This window comes from Xyrauchen texanus, chromosome 7, assembly GCF_025860055.1.
Source record: "Xyrauchen texanus isolate HMW12.3.18 chromosome 7, RBS_HiC_50CHRs, whole genome shotgun sequence".
NCBI lineage: Eukaryota > Metazoa > Chordata > Actinopteri > Cypriniformes > Catostomidae > Xyrauchen > Xyrauchen texanus.
The window spans coordinates 32,418,694-32,437,121 of NC_068282.1; the positions used below are offsets into that span (position 1 = coordinate 32,418,694).

The 18,428-nt window shown below is 42.2% G+C and overlaps 1 protein-coding gene and 1 pseudogene across 2 annotated transcripts in view; one reads left to right on the forward strand and one right to left on the reverse strand.

Annotated features, from left to right (window-relative positions):
- LOC127646988 (trinucleotide repeat-containing gene 6C protein-like) overlaps positions 1–18,428 on the forward strand; it is a 551,486-nt pseudogene that overhangs the window by 370,167 nt on the left and 162,891 nt on the right.
- The window catches only part of zgc:174863 (uncharacterized protein LOC100136852 homolog), a 50,776-nt gene continuing 49,166 nt past the window's right edge, over positions 16,819–18,428 (reverse strand). For both annotated transcript variants that reach the window (XM_052131020.1, XM_052131018.1), the window contains one exon: positions 16,819–16,836. The gene's annotated coding sequence lies outside the window, so the exon portion shown is untranslated. The remainder of the gene's footprint in view (positions 16,837–18,428) is intronic.

Consider the following 18,428-nt stretch of genomic DNA (forward strand, 5'->3'; position numbering starts at 1 on the left):
GAATGTGTGTGTGAGCTCTTATTGTTTTTTATTTGTGTTATTTATTATATTTTATATTTTCTGAATACTGACTGTTGATTTATTGTTTATTTTGTGTGTCATAATTGGTTTGATGTCAGGCCACTGGGCTGTGTGTGTTTGTGTTGGGTGTGTGGTGGGTATGTTCAGAGGGAAGGGTTTAGGTTTATGTAATGTGATTCTGTGTTTCCTGTTTTGTTTTATGTATTTGTCATTGAAATCAATACAAATAGTTAATTACAAAAAAAAACTGTGTGAAATGGTTAGGAGCTTCAATAGCTTTGGGCAATTAAAAAAACTTAAAACAAATAAATAAATATAAACTTCAGAGATACAATTGCCACCATGAGAAGATCTTATCTGAGAAGTGTGGTGACAGTGCCACCTACTGCTCAGAAATCTTCAAATTTGATACAAATTCTCATAACTTTCCTATAATTAGTATGTTTAGATAACTTGGGTCATGCAGAGTTGAATGTGTAGCACTGATTTGGTGAGATGTGATGAAAATTAGTTTATATAGACCTTATTCAAAGTAGCACCATCTTTGACTTTTGTCTGGAATAAAAAGCGAGGCTGTGAGGGTTATACTTACCATCTTTTCAATAACACTCACGGTATAAAACACCGTGATTTTGATCACAGAGCTGCTAGATCACATTTCATTTTTTATGTTGTCTGTTTTAAGTTTTTGGTCTACTGAATTTCTTGGAATTTTTTTCATCAACAGAACGATTCTAAGCAACTGTATAATCCATTGAAGAGACTATGTATTTCCCTCACAGCCTCATTGTCAATCCCATGAAAAATCACAGATGGAGCTAAAAAAGGTCTATAGACCAATCCCACTGGGTGCGTCTCAGTCAGCTCGTTAGTTCTGTAGTCAGGGCACTAAACAGGGAAACAGTCATTTTAAGGGATTTGTCAATCGCAAAATAGTTCCAGTGCACTGAAACGTTTGCTCCCTAAACAATCTCACAATGCACCGTAAAAACCAGGGAACATTGTGCTCACTTACCTTGTTTTTCAATGTTCGCCACTTAAAATAAGTGTTTGAAAGAAGATTTTAAAGTACTGATATTTTCAGTGAAAGGAGAAGAAATGTTCTGCGCATTACTGTGTACAGCATCTTCAGCCCGAGCTGATCTGAGAGAGCAATGGCTGGTATATACTCCAAGTGCATTTCACAATTTCTCCTCACAAGGAGGTCTGTAGAAGACATTTAACCAGAGATCAGCTTGAACCGCAAATGACAAAAGGTTGAAGAAGACTAGTAAAGGGTGTCAGCACCAGTGCTGACAACACTCTTTATACACTGCAATGATTCATGTGGCAGGGAGGAGAGAGGCCCTATAACCCTGTAACCGGTCCTGCTTGATCTGCTCCAAGTGGGATTCAAACCAGCATCACCGGCATGGGAGGCAGGTTCACTATAAAGAAGGCTAAAGGCTACAGCCTCTAGTGTCAGTCACTATTAGCCTCTTGAGGCCAGGGGCTACCCACCAGCTGTTACACATGAATCACCCCATTTTCATTAAATGTACTGTATGTTTTTATCTTTATTTTTTTGTCAATGTTTTATTGATAAGTATTTCACTATATGTTGAAATGTAAATGCATAAGTAAAAGTGCTGCCAAAGATAAAGAGTTATAATGTTTGAAATAAATTAAATATATGTAGTGTTATTAAATATATTTTAGCACATATATTTATTTAATTTGATAATAAAACTTCATTCTGTTCTGAGTGATATTTGAAGCCTGCTCAGAGTAAGATAATGACTTAAGTATTTATAAATAAATCTGGGACATTTAACCAAAGAAAAGTAATTTAGAATTGTTGTAAGGTGGAATTTATCATTAAAGCTAATCTGGTATGAGATATCAGCATTATTCAGGAGTGTTGCTAAATTTAGAAAGGAACAAATATATTTAGAAGCAAATTTCAGTCAATTATACATTTGTGCTGACATGTTAGTGCCAAAAACATGATTTATTGATTTAATCAACTGACAGCCCTAATAATAATAATAATCAGCATTCCCATGAATAAATCTCTGCAGGTAGGCTTGCTGAATGTTGTAACTGGAAACTCCTAAGTAGATTCCAGTTACAGCAAAGTAGTCCATTGAGTCACAAGCAGAACCCTTCTATATAGGGGAGCCTACAAGCTTAGCATGAGCAGTAAGTGGTGGAAGAAAGTATTTCTTCCTATTGCTTGAAGAAACTATTGTGTTAGATTTGACAGATTCTAAATACACAAATATCCTTAGCTATGCAACCATCATAATGATATGAGTTAATAACATACCTAATAATGTTCGCAACAAATGTTTGCAGCAAAGCCGTGAGTTGAGATGATCTCAGTTCAATCAGCTGTTGATGGTTTGAAGCCACAGCTGTGTACGAGAGCCCTCAAAATAATTATTCAACAACAGAATCCAATAGAAGTTTACTCCTTGTGCATGGTTTCCACACGTCCTGGAAAACCTGGAATTTTGCATGCATTTTTCCAGTCATGGAAACATTTTTTGCTTAAATATGACACCGTTGGGCAAATAAAATGTCTTGTGAATGTGATAAAAATTGTACCTTGAAAGGTGTGGGAACCCTGTTTCTGCCACCACTTCTATGTGTGACATTGCCAAAATAATGGTCTGTTCCCGAGCCTGTCTGAAAGGGGTGCCTACAAGGTTAGCATAGAATAGCATAATGCTATGGAAGCTCAAAGAGGCATTGCGTTATTATTATTTTTTTGTCTCATTTTCTCGTGATCTTGACGTTACAAAGGTTGTTTTCTCGTGATCATGAATTCATTTTCTCGTGATCTCGGCATAACAAAAGTTGTTTTCTCGTGATCATGGCTTAATTTTTTTCGTGATCTCGACATAACAAAAAGTTGTTTTCAATAAGGCTATCTGATGGCAACAGTGTTCTGGTTTAGTATTTTCAACTAAGCTGCTTTACCTTTTTTCAGTGTGGATGGAATGGGTCTCCCTGCATCCCCATTTTAATTACATTTTTAAACACAAGTCATGTCTGTCCAAAATTTCACGTCAAATAAAAATAAAAAGGAAAATTATATTTTCGACAGCACTATATTATTCTTTATTTAGCAACAGTTTCACATGATTAGTAGGCTGCACGTTAAGATAAAAGGCATCTGCAAAAGTGAAAGTGAAATGTAATATAAAAATCTATTGATTTAGATTAAAAAGATAAATTCTTAGAATTTTTATTTAATCTAGACTTGGTAATCTAGGCATCACATTTCATCTCAAAAACTTGAGAGTAATTTTCATTGAGACAAAAAATTCCATCAAATTGAATTGTGTAAGATTTAACAAAATCAAATGAAATGTTTTATTTTTATTATTTTATAAGATAATTCAATATAATGTAATTTTATTATGAAATTGAAATGCATAAACTGTTGAAAGATGTCAAACGATAGGGGAGTCTGGCTAGTTGCCACATTTTTTCCTAAGGATACATTTATTTTTGAAAGTCAGTTTTCCTGAAAAAGCTAGTTAGCTTTTTAGGCGTCCTCTAGACTCGTCAGAATCGGCCGGCCGAGGGACAGTCGTGCGTCTGAAGGCGGACTGTGGCCGTGTCCAGCATGCCGGGACTGTTGAGGCCTGGCGGCAAAGTGCCGTGAGAACGGCATTTGCGGGCCAGGTGACCCAGAGACAAAAAAGGAAATAGCCCTATTATTGAGAATGTGAGTAATTCAACAAAAGATTCTCCTCCCGGCCCCCCACCGGGGGACAGAGTGGTCTTACCAGCTCCGGAGCTAACGTCTCGGTCTCTGGGTCAGTCATCTCAGGAGCGCCTGGGAGCCTTCCGGGTCCTCGAGGGGGTCCGTGAGATGAGGGAGCGCCCATCTTCTATTTTGAAAGCCGCAGGAGGACGCCCTTGGCTAGCAGACAGGGCATGGCCCCTGGCGGCAGGTTTGCGGCAGGGCAGGATGTGTGAAATAGCCTCCGTCTATGTCTTCACCACTGAGGACTGCTGGGTGGAGTCGTCAGGTGGTGTCGCCGAGCTGGGAGACAGGAGTGTTTGAGAAAGCGTGCTTTGTCTACCTCCTCTACTGCGACCAGGTCCGGTCCATGTGTTGCGCTTCTGGACCACGAGGGTGGCCATCAGCCTGTTCGAGTGCAGTTCCTGCGGCACGTCAAGAACAGGACTATCCAAGTGGATACTTCAAATGGATTTTGGAGTGCCTTGTCCCGGTGGACTTGCAGGAGGGGGCCATGGTATGCAGGGGGGGAGTGGTCTGGGACCGCTGTACCGCCGAGGGTAGTGAGAGCGGAGGAGCGAGGAAGCTTGGCTTGCTCTGCTCGTCATGCACGTCCGGGAAGAAAGGAACGGGGAGTACTGCCTTTAGAAAAGGTCATGAGGCATCAGTGTATTCTTCCCTGTTAATTCAGAGTCTGGGTGATGGAGCTTCAACTTCTCTTAAGAGAGTATGGGAGAAAGATTTACATTTGGTATTGGAGGAGGGAGTGTGGGCTAGGATTCTAAAAAACACAAAAAAAAAAGTCTGCATCTAGAGATGCAAGGGTGCATCTGATGCAATTTAAGATATTACATCGATTCTATTGGACCCCCTCTAGATTATATAGACTTGGTCTCAAAGTCACACCCACCTGTTGGTAATGCCAATCAGAAGATGGGGACACAACCCATGTTTTTGGGGGGTGTGTAAAGATTCAGAATGTTTTGGTTGAGGGTTCAGAATTTTATTTGTGAGGTGTTGGCTGCTCAGGTTTCATTTTGCCCCAGGCTCTGTGTCCTAAGATATGGTACGGTCATTGATTTTGGAGATGGGTTCATGAAGAGTTGGGTGCCATGATTGGAAGGCAAGTTATCCTTAGGGGATGGAAATCAGCTGGAGCACCCTCGTTTTTGGAGAGGTGCGCAGAGTTCAGCTGGGTGGCGGCTTTTGAGGGGATGGTTTGTAGAAGGCTGGGCAACACGAGATTATTTAATAAAAAATGGGGTAGGTATTTGGATTTTGTGGATAGCTCTCGGGGGAGAGGGTGGAGGGAGATGGGTAATTTTGAATGTGTGTGTGAGCTCTTATTGTTTTTTATTTGTGTTATTTATTATATTTTATATTTTCTGAATACTGACTGTTGATTTATTGTTTATTTTGTGTGTCATAATTGGTTTGATGTCAGGCCACTGGGCTGTGTGTGTTTGTGTTGGGTGTGTGGTGGGTATGTTCAGAGGGAAGGGTTTAGGTTTATGTAATGTGATTCTGTGTTTCCTGTTTTGTTTTATGTATTTGTCATTGAAATCAATACAAATAGTTAATTACAAAAAAAAACTGTGTGAAATGGTTAGGAGCTTCAATAGCTTTGGGCAATTAAAAAAACTTAAAACAAATAAATAAATATAAACTTCAGAGATACAATTGCCACCATGAGAAGATCTTATCTGAGAAGTGTGGTGACAGTGCCACCTACTGCTCAGAAATCTTCAAATTTGATACAAATTCTCATAACTTTCCTATAATTAGTATGTTTAGATAACTTGGGTCATGCAGAGTTGAATGTGTAGCACTGATTTGGTGAGATGTGATGAAAATTAGTTTATATAGACCTTATTCAAAGTAGCACCATCTTTGACTTTTGTCTGGAATAAAAACGAGGCTGTGAGGGTTATACTTACCATCTTTTCAATAACACTCACGGTATAAAACACCGTGATTTTGATCACAGAGCTGCTAGATCACATTTCATTTTTTATGTTGTCTGTTTTAAGTTTTTGGTCTACTGAATTTCTTGGAATTTTTTTTCATCAACAGAACGATTCTAAGCAACTGTATAATCCATTGAAGAGACTATGTATTTCCCTCACAGCCTCATTGTCAATCCCATGAAAAATCACAGATGGAGCTAAAAAAGGTCTATAGACCAATCCCACTGGGTGCGTCTCAGTCAGCTCGTTAGTTCTGTAGTCAGGGCACTAAACAGGGAAACAGTCATTTTAAGGGATTTGTCAATCGCAAAATAGTTCCAGTGCACTGAAACGTTTGCTCCCTAAACAATCTCACAATGCACCGTAAAAACCAGGGAACATTGTGCTCACTTACCTTGTTTTTCAATGTTCGCCACTTAAAATAAGTGTTTGAAAGAAGATTTTAAAGTACTGATATTTTCAGTGAAAGGAGAAGAAATGTTCTATGCATTACTGTGTACAGCATCTTCAGCCCGAGCTGATCTGAGAGAGCAATGGCTGGTATATACTCCAAGTGCATTTCACAATTTCTCCTCACAAGGAGGTCTGTAGAAGACATTTAACCAGAGATCAGCTTGAACCGCAAATGACAAAAGGTTGAAGAAGACTAGTAAAGGGTGTCAGCACCAGTGCTGACAACACTCTTTATACACTGCAATGATTCATGTGGCAGGGAGGAGAGAGGCCCTATAACCCTGTAACCGGTCCTGCTTGATCTGCTCCAAGTGGGATTCAAACCAGCATCACCGGCATGGGAGGCAGGTTCACTATAAAGAAGGCTAAAGGCTACAGCCTCTAGTGTCAGTCACTATTGCGCCTCTTGAGGCCAGGGGCTACCCACCAGCTGTTACACATGAATCACCCCATTTTCATTAAATGTACTGTATGTTTTTATCTTTATTTTTTTGTCAATGTTTTATTGATAAGTATTTCACTATATGTTGAAATGTAAATGCATAAGTAAAAGTGCTGCCAAAGATAAAGAGTTATAATGTTTGAAATAAATTAAATATATGTAGTGTTATTAAATATATTTTAGCACATATATTTATTTAATTTGATAATAAAACTTCATTCTGTTCTGAGTGATATTTGAAGCCTGCTCAGAGTAAGATAATGACTTAAGTATTTATAAATAAATCTGGGACATTTAACCAAAGAAAAGTAATTTAGAATTGTTGTAAGGTGGAATTTATCATTAAAGCTAATCTGGTATGAGATATCAGCATTATTCAGGAGTGTTGCTAAATTTAGAAAGGAACAAATATATTTAGAAGCAAATTTCAGTCAATTATACATTTGTGCTGACATGTTAGTGCCAAAAACATGATTTATTGATTTAATCAACTGACAGCCCTAATAATAATAATAATCAGCATTCCCATGAATAAATCTCTGCAGGTAGGCTTGCTGAATGTTGTAACTGGAAACTCCTAAGTAGATTCCAGTTACAGCAAAGTAGTCCATTGAGTCACAAGCAGAACCCTTCTATATAGGGGAGCCTACAAGCTTAGCATGAGCAGTAAGTGGTGGAAGAAAGTATTTCTTCCTATTGCGTAAGAAACTATTGTGTTAGATTTGACAGATTCTAAATACACAAATATCCTTAGCTATGCAACCATCATAATGATATGAGTTAATAACATACCTAATAATGTTCGCAACAAATGTTTGCAGCAAAGCCGTGAGTTGAGATGATCTCAGTTCAATCAGCTGTTGATGGTTTGAAGCCACAGCTGTGTACGAGAGCCCTCAAAATAATTATTCAACAACAGAATCCAATAGAAGTTTACTCCTTGTGCATGGTTTCCACACGTCCTGGAAAACCTGGAATTTTGCATGCATTTGTCCAGTCATGGAAACATTTTTTGCTTAAATATGACACCGTTGGGCAAATAAAATGTCTTGTGAATGTGATAAAAATTGTACCTTGAAAGGTGTGGGAACCCTGTTTCTGCCACCACTTCTATGTGTGACATTGCCAAAATAATGGTCTGTTCCCGAGCCTGTCTGAAGGGGGTGCCTACAAGGTTAGCATAGAATAGCATAATGCTATGGAAGCTCAAAGAGGCATTGCGTTATTATTATTTTTTTGTCTCATTTTCTCGTGATCTTGACGTTACAAAGGTTGTTTTCTCGTGATCATGAATTCATTTTCTCGTGATCTCGGCATAACAAAAGTTGTTTTCTCGTGATCATGGCTTAATTTTTTCGTGATCTCGACATAACAAAAAGTTGTTTTCAATAAGGCTATCTGATGGCAACAGTGTTCTGGTTTAGTATTTTCAACTAAGCTGCTTTACCTTTTTTCAGTGTGGATGGAATGGGTCTCCCTGCATCCCCATTTTAATTACATTTTTAAACACAAGTCATGTCTGTCCAAAATTTCACGTCAAATAAAAATAAAAAGGAAAATTATATTTTCGACAGCACTATATTATTCTTTATTTAGCAACAGTTTCACATGATTAGTAGGCTGCACGTTAAGATAAAAGGCATCTGCAAAAGTGAAAGTGAAATGTAATATAAAAATCTATTGATTTAGATTAAAAAGATAAATTCTTAGAATTTTTATTTAATCTAGACTTGGTAATCTAGGCATCACATTTCATCTCAAAAACTTGAGAGTAATTTTCATTGAGACAAAAAATTCCATCAAATTGAATTGTGTAAGATTTAACAAAATCAAATGAAATGTTTTATTTTTATTATTTTATAAGATAATTCAATATAATGTAATTTTATTATGAAATTGAAATGCATAAACTGTTGAAAGATGTCAAACGATAGGGGAGTCTGGCTAGTTGCCACATTTTTTCCTAAGGATACATTTATTTTTGAAAGTCAGTTTTCCTGAAAAAGCTAGTTAGTTAGAATTATAGTTAAAATTCACAAAAATTATCTTTTTAATAGGTGTTTGAAACCAACATTCAAATTCACTGCTAGAAAAATATATGTGTAACTGGACTTTTGACTCAAAACCTTATTTTTTATGAGATTTAGCCCTTCTCTGTATGACACCCAGCCCCAGTCTCCCCTATAGGCTATATACATTTCATAATGCAATAGTGTATTACATTTATGTATTGATGAATGTGACCGGTACACAGAGAATATATGATCCATAAACCCACTGTTAGCAGAGTTAGATTGTTCAGCGATCCTGGCATGCACACCCAGTGCTAAGTTATAAATAATGACGGAGGAATAAAACATGGTGGGGCATCAGCGCTCGTGCTGGAACTCTCACTCAGGAGAAAAAACTCTATTTTTAGATACACTTCACATGTCACATGTCAATCTCAACACATCTTATTGGTTGTTGGCATTGCTCATCACACAAGATCTATGTTAACACATTGAGAGCACATTTATTTCTATTATGTCAACACCCCCACTTGCTCTCACATTGTTCTTCTTTAAACAAAAAAAAACATAATTAGGTTCTCTACCTAGCATCATGTAAACCCCATACATGGTTAATCTCCGAACATAAACTTTGTAAATTTACTCAACTTAAATCTTGTTGCAGGTTTTGTCATCACATCTGCTACCATCTGGTCTGTGGGGCAATAGTTCAAACTTATTTTCCCATCATTCACAGTTGACCTCACGAAGTGATACTTTATATCAACATGTTTACATCTCTGTCTGTTTACAGGATTTTTTGCTAATGCTATTGCACCTTGGTTATCCTCATAAACCTTAGGTGGTGCGTAGTCATGTCCGTCAATGCCCTCTAATAGCTGTACTAGGTACATACACTCTTGTGTGATTGCAGATAACGCCATATACTCTGCCTCACAAGTGGATAATGCAACAGTGGGCTGCTTTTTGGTTTTCCATGAGATCAAAGGACCATTCTCTTTTAGGCTTACACAATAACCCGTTGTACTTCGTCTGTCAGTTACATCAGCCGCCCAATCTGCATCACTGTATGCATGTAATCCCAGTTTCTCATTATCACATTTCCTGTAAATCAACTCTTTTACGGTTGTGCCTTTCAGATATCTCAGTACATGTTTCACAGTAGTCCATTGCTCTTCTGTTGGCTCAGTAAAATACTGTGACAGCTTACTTACTACAAAACTCAGATCTGGTCTTGTACATGTAGTTAGATAAATTAGGCTGCCAACTGCCTCTCTGTATTTCTTGACATCAGTCATCTTCTCTGCATCATCAGTATAGTTAAGTTTTTGTTCACATGGTGTCACTCGTGGTTTACAGTCTTGCATCTCAAATCATTCAAGTATTTTTTCCACATATCTCTTCTGTGACATTTTAACACAGTTATTACTTTGATCAAAATCGATACCAAGAAAATGTTTCAGTTGACCCAAGTCTTTCATCTCGAACTTTGCTGTGAGCATCTCCTTCACATCCTTCAGTGCATTTTCACAGGGGGCAATGGTGGCTCAGTGGTTGAGGCTCAGGTTTACTGACCAGAAGGTCAGGGGTTCAAGCCCCAGCACCACCAAGATGCCACTGTTGGGCTCTTGAGCAAGGCACTTAACTCCAGGTTGCTCCGGGGGGATTGTCCCTGTAATAAGTGCACTGTAAGTCGCTGTGGATAAAAGCGTCTGCCAAATGCATAAATGTAAATGTAAATTTTCATCACTGGCAGCAATGATCAAATCATCAACCCATATGATCATGATCACTTTCTCATTTTCTATTTCCTTTGTGTAAACACAATGATCAGCAGGGTTTTGCAAAAAGTCATTTTCACCTAGATATTCGTGCAACATCTTGTTCCAATTTCTGCCTGACTGTTTTAGTCCATATAGTGACTTTTCCAACTTAAACACCAACTTTTCATTTGTGTTAGATTTCACCACATAACCCTCTGGTTGCTGCATGTAAATCTCACAGTCTGTTGGTGCATGGAGGTAGGCAGTCTTGACATTCATCTGATGTAAAATCAGGGTTTCCTGTGCTGCTTTCTGCATTAACACTCTGATACTCGTCATGTTAGCAGTAGGAGAAAAGGTCTCCTCATAGTCTACACCCATCTTTTGACTATATCCTTTGGCTACATATCGCGCCTTGTATTTCTCAGATCCATCAATATTGTTTTTAACTGCATACACCCATCTACCCCCCCACTGCTTCCTTTCCCTCAGGTAAGCTGGTTAGAGTAAATGTGTCATTTTCTTTTAGTGACTGCATCTCTTCATTCATCGCATTAACCCATTCATTTGAGTTAGATGAAGTTACAGCTTCTCCGTATGTTAGGGGTATATTACTCATTAATCTGTAACAATAGTCTACGTTAGTCAGTACCTGATCATCACTCTCCTCACCAGATACATATTCAGACAGATAACTTGGTGTCTTCCTCACTCTAGGAGGGTATCATTTAGGTCCATTTTTAGCCTCATCTGGCTGTGTTTGGCTGTTCTCCTCAGGCATAGTTACTGGAACCTGTACCGGAGTACTTCCTGGACTCACATTAGCATTTTGCCTGGTCTTGTTTGCCCTATTCTGTACCTCAAAATCGTCATCATCATGACTCAAGTCAGTTTGTGTCTGCCGCGCAAAAACTGTTTTAGTCACAAACCAGTCTGTTTTTCTGCACCTTTCCACTTTCAGGATAGTAGACCATGTAGGCTGGGCTATTTTTGTCGTACCCGACAAAAATTCCCTTCTCACACCTTGAGTCTAGTTTTCTCTTGTCCTGTTTATAGGCAAAACACACTGACCCAAACTTTTGCATCCTGGAAAGATTAGGCTGTTTTCCTGTCAGCATAAAGTAAGGTGTCTGTTTTGTGCGCTTGTTAAAGCATCTGTTCATCACTACGGCTGCTGTCTGTACTGCATAGGTCCATAACTCCTTTGGTAACTCACTTTCTATCAGCATACACCTCGCCATGTCAAATAGGGTGCGCCAATTTCACTCGGCGGTGCCATTTTGGTGTGGTGAGTAAGGTGTTGAGGTCTCATGTCTTATCCCATTTTTGTTAAGTAATGCCTGGGAACTTTTACCCATGAACTCTGTACCATTGTCAGATCTGATACATTTTAATTTCCCGTAAGGGGCTGTATCAGCAAGAAACTTCTCTGTTGCTTGCACCGTGTCACTCTTATGCTTCAGAAAGTACACAAACACTGCACTGGAATAATCATCAGTGAATGATAACGCGAACCAATACCCATCTATGGACTCTGGGTCTACTGGTCCTGCTATATCTGTGTGCACTAACTCTAGAGCTGCTTTGGCTCTTACATCAGGCTCTCTGTTCTTGGTTTGGATACACTTTCCCTGAGTGCATACTTCGCAATGAAGGACAGGTTTATCTGTTTTACCCTTAATCATCATGCCATCAACAACACCTTGTAATTTTTGAACATCATCATAATTACAGTGTCCTAGGATCTCATGCCATGTCTGCATATCATAACACCCCTTACTTTTGTCATCACATTCATCATCTGCTGTGTGTAAGTAGTAAAGTCTGTTGTACTTATGAATGTGGAATTTTGTACCGTCTTTATTTTGTAGAACATTTTCCCCTTGCTTGAAGATTACGGTGGCTCTGCTGGAAGTAGCTGCTTCTACAGAAAAGATGTCCTGCGGGTAGGAGGGGATGTACAACGCGTCCAGCGATTCCTTTGCACCTTGTGCCATCAGCCAATTCCACGCAGTGTCTCTCGGCCTGGAAACTGTCGTCGAAATTCTTAAATTTTCCTATGTCTGTGATGATGTGTGAAGTTGCCCCTGTATCCACCATCAGACCTGTTGCCTTGACACCGTGCCCTGGCTGGATAGCCACGTCCCCGTCGCTCATCCGGAATGCATACTCCTTGCCGCTCACCTCCTCAGAAACTTTCCGTGCGTCTTCTCGTCTATGTTTCCATCTGCAGGTTGCGTCCCGATGTGTGTTGCTCTTACACTGACTGCAACACTGCTTGCGTTGACATTCTCTGGCTTTGTGTCCTCTCAGGCCACATCTGAAGCATACGATGTCCACACTCCCGGCTCCCCGATCACTTGAACTTGCCAAAGCGGGTTTTTAACTCGGCTGCGCCCGCGCCTTCATGACGTTGTCAGCTGATGCTATGGCGCGCATCTTTTCTGTGTCCTCATAGGTCCGTAGCTTAGTTTTGAATTCAGCAAAAGCCATCGCCTTCTCACTTTGTGTGACATGTATAGCAAACGGTTTGAATGAGTCTGGCAGGCCCTTCAAAATCATGGCTACTAACAGTCCATCACTTAATATCTCGCCAGCGTTTCTCAATGCGGTAATGGCGGTCTCTGCTCTAATAACATATTAAGTCACACTCTCGCTGCTCGACTTTTGGAGTGAAGTCAGTTCAGTATACAGGCTAATTACACGTGGCTTACCTTTGCCCGCATAATAGTCTGTTACTATCTTTAGAGCTTTCCGCCGTTGTCTGCTGCGTCTCTCATTATCAGCGACAAGCTTTTATCATCCAGAAATTGGATCAGCTCCGCATAAGCCTCAGCATTTTTCTCCTCGTCTTCCTCCGGTTCTCCTTCCTCATCTTCGGTGGGCTCATTTAAAATAGTTTCTTTTAGCCCTTGCAGTCGAAGATGGCCCAAAAATTTTGTCTCCCACAGTTCGTAATTCTTTTCATCTCCGTCAAACACTAGCCGAGACCAACGGCTACTCAGTCGCAGTCAATAATCACTGTTAAACATTCTGAAAACATATTTGCATTCTAACTGTCCTTATTGGCAAAAATATTATGGACTTTTTTAAATCAAAATCAAGAGTTTAGTAAATTTATAGGCAAGTATAAGAAAAAAGTGTATATCTTAGGATGTGCCATTGGTCATATTTTTCACTATTTTAAATCACCTTTTTACCTTCAGTTGGTCATTTTAGTTTTAAATGTACAATTAAATGTACAAATATTCCAGGTAGTCTTTCAAATAATATTAGATAATAAAATTGCTATGTTTAATTATAAAAGGATTAGCAAAATGCTGTTTAATATAGTTTTAGTATTATAGCATGTCACACCACTGGGCATTCCAAAAATATGTCATGTCAACTTCACGGATACCTCTGAATATGAAAAAGGCCAATGCCAAATTGGCGAACAGAACTGGCATGTCCCTCCCCCGGACATACGGATATAAAAGGCGGGAATCATGCATCTGTTCAGTCAGGTTCTGCACTGAGGAGCTGAGAATAAGGTTCGCCCATTACATCGGCTTGGTACAGTGTTGTGGAAAGGGGGACACAACGTCTCGTTCCTTCCATCGGGGAACGGGGTTACGCTAGTAACCTAGATGTTCCCCTTCTGTCACTCCCTCAACGTTGTGTCGATTGTAGTGACACAAGGGGTCCCTATTCAGTAGCGACACCTACACTGAACCGTGTTACGTGATCTGTTGATGCTGGTGCAGCAAGCTGTAGCATGCCAAGGAGCATGAGCATCATGCCCCACTAAGACGTTATATTGTTTTTATTAGGTTAAGGATTCCCTTGGGGGGAACAAGCGATGTGGCAAGCATGGCCTTTTCTCTCTCTATGTTTCTCCTCACAGCGCTTGCAGGTTCACTACCTTGTCCCTAAAAGGGGTCGTAGGGGTCTTGGGGTCTTACGCGGTGGACGGTAAGTCCCTAGGAAAGCACGACCTGATCATTATTTTGAATGACGAGATGCAATTCAGCACCAACTGCGTACGCTCGAGTCTAACTCCATGCCGAGAAAAGAGATGCTCTGAACCGGGGAGGGCTTGCTCTTTTCCCAGTTGACCTGAAGCCCTGGACAGCTAAGGTGCCTGAGCACCTGGTACCTCTCGAGAGTGAGCTATGATCAGCCAGTCATCGAGGTAGTTGAGTATGCGGATGCCCACTTCCCTTAGCGGAGAAAGGGCGGCCACTGCGAACTTCGTGAAGATGCGAGGGGACAGGGACAGACCAAAGGGGAGGACTTTGTACTGGTACACTCGGCCATCGAACGCAAATCGTAGAAAGGGTCAGTGTCGGGGCAAAATCGAGACGTAAAAGTACGCATCATTCAGGTCTACCACTGAGAACCAATCTTGATGCCGGACGCACGTTAGAATGTGTTTTTGCGTGAGAATCTTGAACGGGAGTTTGTGCAGAGCCTAGTTGTGAACTCGCAGGTCCAAGACTGGCCTCAAAATACAAAATAGGTAAGAAGTATTAAGGACTGTAGAAACCCTTCTCCATCTCGGCTGGAGGTACAGGCCCTATTGCGTCCTTTTGCAAAAGGGTAGCAATTATCACACACAGGGTGCTGGCTTTTTCGCCGAGCTGAAACCGGGCGGAGTCAGATAGTCCTGACCAACCAGTGCGAAGGGTTGGAAAGCATAAGCCACGTGTCCAAGCTCTGCGCGAGGGGCACTAGAGAGACGATCATTGCGGGCAAAGGCTAAGTGACCCAGGGAATGAGGAAATCAATCTTTTTTTAATAGTGGGTACCACAGCCCAAAGGGGGTGTGGCAAATGAATAAATGGAAACCAAAGATTTTCCTTCTGGCCCTCAACCGGGGGAAGGAGTGCTCTGGCTACCAGCTCTTGTGAAAACATCTCGTCCCTTGGGTGGTTTGTCTCAGGAATGCTTGGTAGCCTTCTGGGTCCTTGAGGAGGTTTGTGAGATGGGGGGCATCCGCTACGCCGGGGCTGAGAGCTGGGCCCTGGTTGCGGCAGAGCTACCTGATGGTTTCTTGCCACCACAGGGGGATGCCCTCAGAGAGCAGACGGGGCTCGGCTGGATGTAGACCGGCGTTGAGGTAGGATATGTTGGATGGCCTCCGTCTGCTTCTTTACAAGGGTGGCCATTGTCTGACCGAGTGCCCACGCTGTGACCTACGTAGCCCGGTGGGCGAGGTCGGTAGCTGAGCACTGTTCCTGTAGCACCCACGTGCAGATCTTTTAGTGCCTTGGCCTGGTGAACTTGTAGGAGGGCTATGGCATGCAGGGCGGAGGCGGCCTGTCCGGCGGATGGGTAGGCTTTCGCTGTCAGCGACGACGTCGTCCTACAGGCCATGGAGGGGAGTGCGGGATGATCCAGCCAAGTGGTCGTGCTTTGAGGGCACAGGTGCACCGCAACCGCTTTGTCCACCTGGGGGACCACCGTGAACCCGTTGACCACCCCGCCATCAAGGTAGTGAGAGTGGATGAGTAAGAAGATCGGTTCTGGGCAGTAAAAGGTGCCCTCATTAGCTCGTCATGCACCTCCGGGAAGAAGGAGCAATGTGGGCGTGGCTGACACCCAGCAATGATGCCATGGTCAGGTTCTCACAATGAGTACATGAACCATCCACAAACGCTGCCTCGGTGTGATTGCGACCCATACACACAAGGCAGCACCTATGGTCGTCAGAAGCGGAGAGAAATCTGCCACATCCAGGAACAATGTAAAGGTGGAAGGGCATCTTGATAAAGACGCGTCTTTAAAAAGACATTCGATAATACTCTTTTAGAGGATTTTTTGCTCTTTTAGAAGACTGTCGAAGCACCAAGGGGCGTGGACTGCACTAGCGTGCAGAGGAGGGAGAAAGCTGCTGGCAATGCGCCGTAGATCCAAAAGGAAAACTCTCTAGAGGTGAGTGGAACAGAGTGAGGTTTCAGCTCACTGAACACACACAACCGCTCGGCTCCGAAGAAAGAATCTGACTGAACAGATGCACAATTCCCGCCTTTTATACCAGTATGTCCGAGGGCGGGATATGTAAATTCTGTTCACCAATTTGGCATTGGCCTTTTTCATATTCAGAGTATTCAGTGTAGTGTCACTAAAATTGACACAACGACGAGTGAGTGACAGAAGGGGAACCTGTAATTGTTATCTTAAGGTTCTATACTTCATTCAAGCCCTGGAAATGCTTGCTAGATAAACTTAATATTATCTTGCCAGATAAACTTAATATTAAATCCAAATTTATGACTTGAATTAAACCAGTTAATTCAGATGTTACAAAATGAAGCACATTTTTATGTTTCTCAACAAAAAAAAATTCTGTAACTTCTGTTACAGAATGCACAAGGCACAAAATGACTGTAAAATGACAGTAAATGTGAATCATGGCTCAGTTTCTCATCCCTGCTATAATGGAAGCTTCAAGACTGACCTGAAAATGACACACACAAATAAAACACATTTTAGCTTGTGAAAAATAAAACAGGCTATAATAAAGAAATATAAACTATTACCTATTATAGTAAACTTCTCGGTTTCTGATGTAACCTCCATTCCCTGATGGAGGGAACGAGACATTGTGTCGATGAGTTGACACTAGGGGTCGCTCCTGCGGAGCCCAGACATCTCTGATTTTGAGAAAAGGCCAATGAAAATGGGCGTGTGGATTTTGCATGCCACTCCCCCGGACATACGGGTATAAAAGGAGTTACGCTGCAAATACACATTAGGTATCGCACTCAGGAGCCGAGCCAAAGACCCGGCGCTTTCAGAGGTTGGTTCAGTGTTGTGGCCGGCAGGACACAGCCCTCCATCAGGGAACGGAGGTTACGTCAGTAACCGAGACGTTCCCCGTCTGTCACTCACTCGACGTTGTGTGGATGAGTTAACACTAGGGGTCCCCATGGAAAAAGCCACCAGAGCTGAACGAGTTACGCAGACTGGCAGTGTGAGACAGGTAAACCTCTGTGTGCCTCGTAGCCAGCGCAGCAAGCCGTCGCATAACTACTCCCAACACACTGGCAGGCACGAAGCGGTCCCCTGCACCTAGGGGAACGGCTAACTGCTCAGAAGTATAAGGACTGGCTGGCCCAGCCAGGGCCTTCTCTCAATTATTCTCCCCTGTAAAAGGAACGAAATCGTTCGGCTGGGGGCCAAATATATTGTCCAAGCTACACACACGTTCTTACCGGTTAGGAGCGGAAGCACATCGCGTGGAGGGGAGGAGTTACTACAAACACGGCGACCCAGGTCAGAGGGCCCTCTGTGCAAGGAAGACATGGTTTACCGGTAGGGAAAACATTTTGCGGGATATACATCACACTGGGTTGCCGAAGGGGACAACCAGCACATGTAGAGCACTTACCTCAGTACGGGGGCCTAGTGACGCCCATACCGGGGTGACAGTGAGCCTCTCCGAAGACTCGACGACCACTAGGCTAGGGAGAAAGAACATCCAGGGTACACACTTCCTGCGAACGCAACTGGGAAAAGAGCGCACGTCTTCACCTCAAGGGAGGGGAAAGGTGCTATGCACAAGCGATACACCCGGCCAGCTGACCCGAACTTACCTGTTTGTATCACCTGATAACACACAGGACGAAACTGGCTCAACCCTGAGGTTATAGAACCTCGGAAAGGTGTTAGGTGTTGCCCAACCCGCAGCTCTACATATGTCGGCTAGAGAGGCGCCATGGGACAACACCCACGAACCCGCAACACCCCTGGTAGAATGGGCTCGTAGGCCAGCAGGGGGCAGCACATGCTGGGCGTGGTATGCCATTGTGATGGCATCGACGACCCAGTGGGCGATCCTCTGTTTGGAGACAGAAGCAAACAAAGAGCTGCTCGGAGCTTCTAAAGCTCTATGTGCGGTCCAAGTAGATGCGAAGAGCACGCACCGGTCACAGCAACACCAAGGCTGGGTCTGCCTCCTCCTGGGGCAGCGCTTGCAGGTTCACCACTTGATCCCTAAAAGAGGTTGTGGTAACCTTGGGCACGTAGCCTGGTCGGGGTCTCAGGATG